Raw genomic sequence first — 7,743 nt, 5'->3', positions numbered from 1 at the left:
AGATTCGTGTCGCATTGATGCGTTTTAAAATTTTTGTTTATTTTTTTATTTCGTCAGAGGGTTTAATGGTATTATGGTGGTTCTCTGTAATGATAAACTTGTGATATTTATTTGAATTAATTTAATTTTATCGCTTCAGCCGATTATGTGCTTCAAAAAAAATTAAAGTATCGAGGGCAGTTTACGTAATAAATATTGTTAAGTTCAATAAAAATTTCTACACACTTAAAAAAACAGAGCAGGCACATATTTTCAACGGTTCAAATATTGCGTTTCGAAATTGTTATTTTATTGACTTCGTTAAATTCGACACTGATGTTTACCAAAATTCTGCGTGGGTATTTTCATGCACAAGCTAAACTAAACTAAGCGAGCCGATATTGCTTTAAAACGAACAGCAAGCTTCATATCCCTGCGGTCCATGAATCTCCACTCCGAACGGCATAAATGCTTAGAAATCGTTTATACTACATTTACTCTAGTTAACACTAGAGAGCTATTAACGCAAGTGAATTAAAGCGTGAGAAGGATATTTCTAAGCATTTCTTAGACATGGAAGCTTCTAGAATTTTATGTTTGTCAATTGTATGTTTTCCATATACCCATATTATTGTTGCTGCTATTTCAGTTTAAACTACAATATCTTCAAGTTAACTGAAATACACAGGTAGTAAGATTTTTTTTAATAAAGATAAATAAAAACATGTTTTTATGTAAGAGCGAATAATTGGGGGTATAGCGCTAAGTAATCATCAACGCCCATGAATATTTTCAGATGTGGGGCCTCTGTAGATGCGTTGCCCGCTATAAAAGGTAGTTAGCTATTTAGGCTATATATCCTCCCCCACTCAAAGTACGAAACATTACCACGTTTTCTATGCTACTGCATTTACGTACTGCTATTTGACGCCTATTTTCTGTGATGATATTGTGAGAATGCGAGCTGCCCAATATGCTGCCCTGCAGCATACTTCGCACGAATTGTGAAGTATGCTCGACTCCCACATAACTATAAAACACTAAGATAAACCTAAAAGTTTATTAAAAGATCTATAAAAATCCAACTTTTCGCCTTTTTTTAATAAAACAATTTTCATTTGTTCACGTTAAAATCGCGCGTCAATCACTTGACGAAATAGTATTTGAGTCGGCCCTGCGTTTGAATTTTTTATTGGCAAGTGGCAACCCTATATAGGGATTGTCCAGAAGACCAATATTGGAAATGCACTCGACTATGCGCTAACGAGATGCGGGTCTAATGAACTTGAAATCCTGCGCCTCCATTTTGTATAATGGCTAGTTACAAAGAGTTATGAAATAATATGAGTTTTTTAGATTCGAGATGTGAATTTTTAATCTTATTAGAACAGTTCTCTTATTTCTTCATGGATACTGTATATATAAATAGTAGAAATAACGTAATCGTTCAAGTTTGCTTCAAATATTTACACTAAAAATGTTCCTCTTTTCGAGGTTTTTCTTTTCATTAGTTCAACAAATAAGTAACATGACTGTTTATTACTTAATTATGAGTTTAGCTGTCTGAGGCAAAATTTTCATTATAATTTACTTTATCTGATGGTTATACTTAAAAAAAATAGAACAAAACCTATTGAAAAAGCTATGAATGCGATGTAATAGTATCATATAAATATTATATAATTAAATTTTGAAGCTAACACATGACATTGAGTAATGAATCATAATATTGTTTTTGTAAGTATTACTACAAATAATGAATCTCTACTTCCTTAGTAATATTATAAATGTAAAAATATCTATGTCTGTTTGTCTATCGTTTTTTTAAGCAGGCAACTGAGCTAGTGGTTCGCCTGATGATTATTAGCGATCACCACCACCCACGTTCATTCGCAGAGGTAGGATCGTTGCAAATGCGTTGCTCGTTGTTAAGGCAAAGCATAAGGAAAAGTGTAACGACATAAAGGAATGGACTGGAAAGGTGAGGAAAAGAATACCGGCTCACGGTTTCCAAAATAAAATAACATTTTATAACGCTATTTGTAATAAATATTTCTTATCAAAACATTCCCAGTTGCAGGTTTCCACTATTGTGTTGACGGCTGGTTGATGCGCTTTCCGTCACAGTATAAGCTTCGAAATGGTTTGTGGGAATGAGTAGGTATTTGTAAATCGGATTAAGAGGATGAATCCGCAGCCGATAGCCTATTGATTGTTTGTCAATATTCAGCTGATTCTAAAACGTTTAGTGATTTCATTAGTTTTAACAATTGGTATTTCAAACGCTTTTAATAAAATGACATTGAATATTACTGGATTTATAAAAGCATGCTATCACTGAACTCTTATAATAAAACATACTATATTAGAACTCTTTGTATTCGCGTTTTTTATATTTCCTTTCTAAAATCGCAGCAATTTTGAATTAATTTAAAACATGGGTAGTAACGGATTCTGTATAAAGACTTGATAGTTATCCCAATTATCGATTAGCTTATGCTCAAAATGTTGTTTTTTAAATTATTAACTACAGGCGTATATTTTAAAACCTACAATTTGCTATGAAAATTTCTATGTTTCTTTCTTCAAGCGAACTGCTGCGTTCTCTTCGTCGTCTTGCGCGCAATATAATATTATAATTATGTAGAATGTAATTAATCAATATTAAACATTCCTATCAATAATATAAACATGTATAAACATAGCTAAACAATTTATCGTCATTTCATTACCATTTCAAATGTCGTCTCATTCAAGATTAAGTGACATTTTAATAGGACAGAATTAGCATATGAATAGAGGGTCACCGAGATGAAGGATTAAGTGGTAATAGTGTCTTGGATGTTAATATCTCATGAGGAGTTAAGCCTGCGTGTCAGTAATGAATTATAGAAGGTTGTAAGGGCGGTTTACTCTCGACACGAACTAATTGTGATTTGATAGTTTATGACCTTCTAAGATAGACTGTTATAATAATCAATTTAAGTGAGCTAGGATATAGGCTCTCAAATATAAAAATTTTCTGGTAAATAATAAAATATTCTGGAGGCTTAAAATATTTAGCTACCGCACACTAATAATTTTTCTTATCTTTACAGTTATATAAGACAACATGTGATTTTTTTAACTAACTACACCGTAAGATAAAACAATAGGGTTGAATCTATTAATTAACTTTACTATAAGTAAATAAATTACATACACTAAATATTACATAGAGATAAAGTTCGTGAATTTGTGAGTTTGTGACATTATAGGTGTAGGGGATTCTCTCTGGATGTGCTGAAGCGATTTTATTTACCAAAACATAAAACTCGTTAGCTGTGATTGTCATTAAGACTATATTTTATTTGTTTATACCTCGTGTGCACCCGGGCGGGACCGCGAGCGGTGCGATAAGGTATTAATAATAACAAAATTGTTTTCAGTTTTTTCTTCTAAAACTTGTAATTGTTGTATAAGTATGTACATATTTATCATAGTCGAAGCAAGCTGCGGTTTGATGTATTGGCTGACTCACATTATAAAATTTTCCCGCGAGAATCGATATTCAGTTTGAATTTTTTTTTTTTTTAAATACCGTCATACATTTCTCAATTTTGAAATAATTTTGATAGACTGAGTGAATCCTATAAACATGTATTCGCAATAGATGTTTATACAGTTTTTTCAAAGAATCTTTGCTGAGCCTGCTACAATAAATTTGTAACATATTTATTTATTTCGGTAGAAAAACAAGTCAGTCAATTTTTCACAAAAATCTCGACGATAATATCACGTACTAACATACTCGAATTTATCAATAATCCGATAAAATGGAGAGCGTTATATATAGACGGATGCTGAAATATTTTCGATAGACTTCTATGACCCTTGAATACGTTGAACCCGATAACACTAAGGGTTGAATACCGTCTGCATCGACACAATGGAAGGATGGTGATACCAATTTAATACTGTCCTTATCTCTAAGCATATACTATAGACTCTATATCACTCAGTGAAGAAGCAGTTTCTTGTGGTGAAGAAATTTTTGATATAAGTGATGTATTTATTAATTAAAAACATACATAAAAATGTCATAAATATTTCCTCTTTATAACATGTGTTGGAATTATGGATATTTTTTAATAATTTTTCAATTCGCACTCGATGACCAGTTTTTAAAATACAAGTTGAAATTAAATAAAAACACAAATTATACATGCATCCGTTATAATGTCTTCAAATGTATTTAAGTTATGTATTTTATACTTTAAATAAAGTCTTTATAGAAATACAAAAATTGTTTCACTACCATAGATACCATACGCTGCGACCTAGGAGCGTTAGTACTCCGTCATTATTGAGAAATAACTTTATATTGAAAAACTTAATAGACTACAGCTTCTTTAAATCATCTTCTTCAATCAATCTTTAAATCATCACATGAATCTAAATTCACTTTTTAAGTCAATATATTTTTTTTATAAGCCAAAACGATGAAAATAAACGATAACCATAAATGTATATGTATATTTCATAGGATCTTTTAACGATTGCTCTATAAGCAAGATTTGTTTTAGTATCCACGATTTTAGTATAAATGAGAAGTCGAATGGACGAAGTTCCACTCTTTCTTTGTTTAACTGAAATATCAAGAATATCAGTGTTTATATTGAAACTAAGGAACATAAGCAGAGTGGCGCAGTGGAAGCGTGCTGGGCCCATAACCCAGAGGTCCGTGGATCGAAACCACGCTCTGCTATGTCATCTATTTCTTTTAGTATTTGGTCACCCCAGCTCAGAATATAACACAATCCTTATTTTCTAGCATACACACATAAGCAGAGTGGCGCAGTGGAAGCGTGCTGGGCCCATAACCCAGAGGTCCGTGGATCGAAACCACGCTCTGCTAAGTTCCGATTTTATTTCATCATATTAAATAATTTTTTTAAACAATCCATGTCGCAGTCGGCAATTAAGCTGGTGGGACGCCTGATGGTAAGCGCTACTACCGCCCATGAACATTAAGAGAGACATAAGGTCCATTGCAGACCTTACGACTCTACACATAGATTGCCGACTTTAAATTGGGAAGGGATTAAGAAAGGATTGGCGAGAGGAATAAAGGAATGGACTGAGAAGGGTAAGGAAAAATATATCGGCCTCCGGCTCCTCCACTCACTGAACGAAACACAGCAGAATGCTATTTCAAGCCGATCTTCTGTGGGGGTGTGGTACTTCCCCGGTATGAGCTGGCCCAATTCGTGCCGAAGTGTGCTCTACTACCACATTAAATCTATATCTAGACTAAGTTAATGTTTTAATTCGAAAATGCAGGTAGGTATAAGTAAATAATATGATATTAAGAAATTAAAGACCTATTCACGTAATTAAAGATGATTAATTTAATATATGAAACAACGATTTTCCTTGAAAAACGAAATAAGTATCAAGTATGAACGTTGCTTAATATCATAATAGAATCATATAATGTATCTTTATTAATCCATTATCAATATTGACTAACGATATTAAAGAAAGGTCCCGTAAAATTCCATAGCTAACAAAATTAGGACACGACTTAAACCTACAAAAGTAATTAATATTTTTTTGGAGATTTTCCATCGTTACATAAAGGCCGTAAATTAAAGCAAATAATTTACAATTTTTTATCTATTTATACTAATGAGTTGAACTGCAAAGTAAAAAGACTTTCTTTTCAAACGTTATCGTTTATTAAAAATTAATTAAGTTAATAGTTATATTTTTCTTGAGAGGGAACTCTTTTGAAGATTATTATAATAATACCTTTAGAAAGAAAGAAAATGATACCTTTAGGGGTTCCTTTATGAATTATAATAATATGAATATTTAGAAGACTTAAATCCAATAGACAACTTTTTTTCAATGAAACCTAAACATGAAATCTGACAATTACTTACGTTTTCAGGTCGTTTAAATTGTAATAATGATATTTTTTTCTAAACAATATGTCTATTATGAGACGATTCTAGAAATAACAAGTAAATAGACGACCAATCCAACCTTTATACTTTTTTCTTATCAGTACCTACTTCTTGTTAATCAAAGGTTTCAATTCTAGTTGATTCTGGCAATATATTATCCACTTATTATGCAGCTGTCACTGTTAGCTATGCCAAAGCGGACCGTTTTAAAAAGTTGAAGGAAATACTCAGCTTATTCTATTTGCTTTTTATACATTCAATTATACCAATAGTTAACTCCTCCACGCGTGCAGGAAATACGCTGTGCGTGCCCCAATCCAATTATTTCCAAATATTAATTGTCTGTGTATGAATACCAATAATTAATCGTACGTGACGATTACAAGCTGAAATAAAGGCGAATATGCCTGAGCAAGTTATATTTTGTTTCAGCATAAATTTCATTACACACAAATGAACATACATAAATGCATAGACATTTTTAAAGGGCCATTTGAAGCTCAAAATGACTTTTCATTCACTGACCTGCCCTGAACTACCGGTAAGAGGTTGAATGAGTAAAAATTCGCGGTTGGTTCAAATCTAAAGCTTTCAGCTAACCACCGTATAGGAGGATGAATTACAGTCTAAAAGTTTAATGTTATATTTATATTTCTTTGGGAATAGTAAATTAGAAGTAATTAATAGACATAGATATTATGAGCATTTAATTTTATTTTAAGTGTGATGGCTTTACTTAGATAGTTATAATTTCAAACAGGACTTTTTACTAAAAGACTATGTGTATGAATATAATGCAAGATGCCTTCATAATAAGTCCTTTATTTTATTTTCTGTAATCGTTTCCCTCCTGTAATTGTAATGTTCTAACAGCGCCATCAGCCGTCTTCAATAAAATTACTTGATATTTATTCCTACTATGATATCATTGACTTGACATTGCAAAATTTCGATATTCTCTTGACTTGTACCAAAACAATGTTAAGCTGTCGAAGTAGCCACGGTCAGGCTCTCGAGTCAAGTGCGGCATTATGAACCGTCTGCTCACTCTTAACCCTCGTTCAGAATCCTAATTGAAATTTAAGAAATGTTACCTTTATTTGGAAATTTGACTAAATGTTACGGAGGACCTTTTTTAAAGGTCGGCTTTGTTCTTGTCCCACAGGTTTTAATTGCTGCTTTAAGTGGAAGAGAACAATGCGTCGATTCTGATGATAACTTTTAATGGAAAGTCGTGTGCGAGTATGTGTATTTTAGTTGACTTTCAAGAGTTTTTGCTTTTCGTTTTTCAATGTTCGTAAATCCTTTACCCCTTATTAGGGCGAGATTATTGATAATTATTAATTAGTTACTATACAATCTGCATTGACACAACATTGCTAAGATAAACTCGTAGGCGCACAATTTTGATTTATTTTGTAATCCCGTTTTGCAAGAGATTCTTGATAACAAATAATGTTCTTAAATGATCCACAGTAAGGTTGAGAAGTTCAGAACCGAAAATCTAAAAATAATAAAAAAAACATACTTTAATCTCTTTAAAGGGACTTTTTCCTATTTAGCATATTGTTTACAATAGAAAAATAATAACACAACACCCATTGCTGTAATATAAATGAACAGATAGATACCTCTAATATTATTCTTACGTAAAAATAGAAAAGCGCCACAGGCCCAGTCACTCATACAATATGTAGAATATCACTGGGACTGTATGAGAAATAAAATATAAATTATTCAACAAAAGCGGTGAGCACACGTTTCATCTTTCACATTGAATAAATATTTTAACAGGAATACTCGTTTAACCTTA

The 7,743-nt window shown here is 32.1% G+C and overlaps 2 non-coding genes across 2 annotated transcripts; both read left to right on the top strand.

Moving 5' to 3' along the window:
• Positions 1-4,654: 4,654 nt before the first annotated feature.
• Trnam-cau lies at positions 4,655-4,726 on the top strand. The gene has a single exon. It is a non-coding gene; the product is annotated as a tRNA-Met (tRNA).
• A 78-nt stretch (positions 4,727-4,804) lies between these two features.
• Positions 4,805-4,876, top strand: Trnam-cau. The gene has a single exon. It is a non-coding gene; the product is annotated as a tRNA-Met (tRNA).
• Positions 4,877-7,743: the final 2,867 nt, after the last annotated feature.

Source organism: Zerene cesonia, chromosome 16, assembly GCF_012273895.1.
Source record: "Zerene cesonia ecotype Mississippi chromosome 16, Zerene_cesonia_1.1, whole genome shotgun sequence".
Taxonomy (NCBI): Eukaryota; Metazoa; Arthropoda; class Insecta; order Lepidoptera; family Pieridae; genus Zerene; species Zerene cesonia.
Note: the sequence above shows the minus strand (reverse complement) of the source record. Positions and strands in the feature narration are given on the sequence as shown.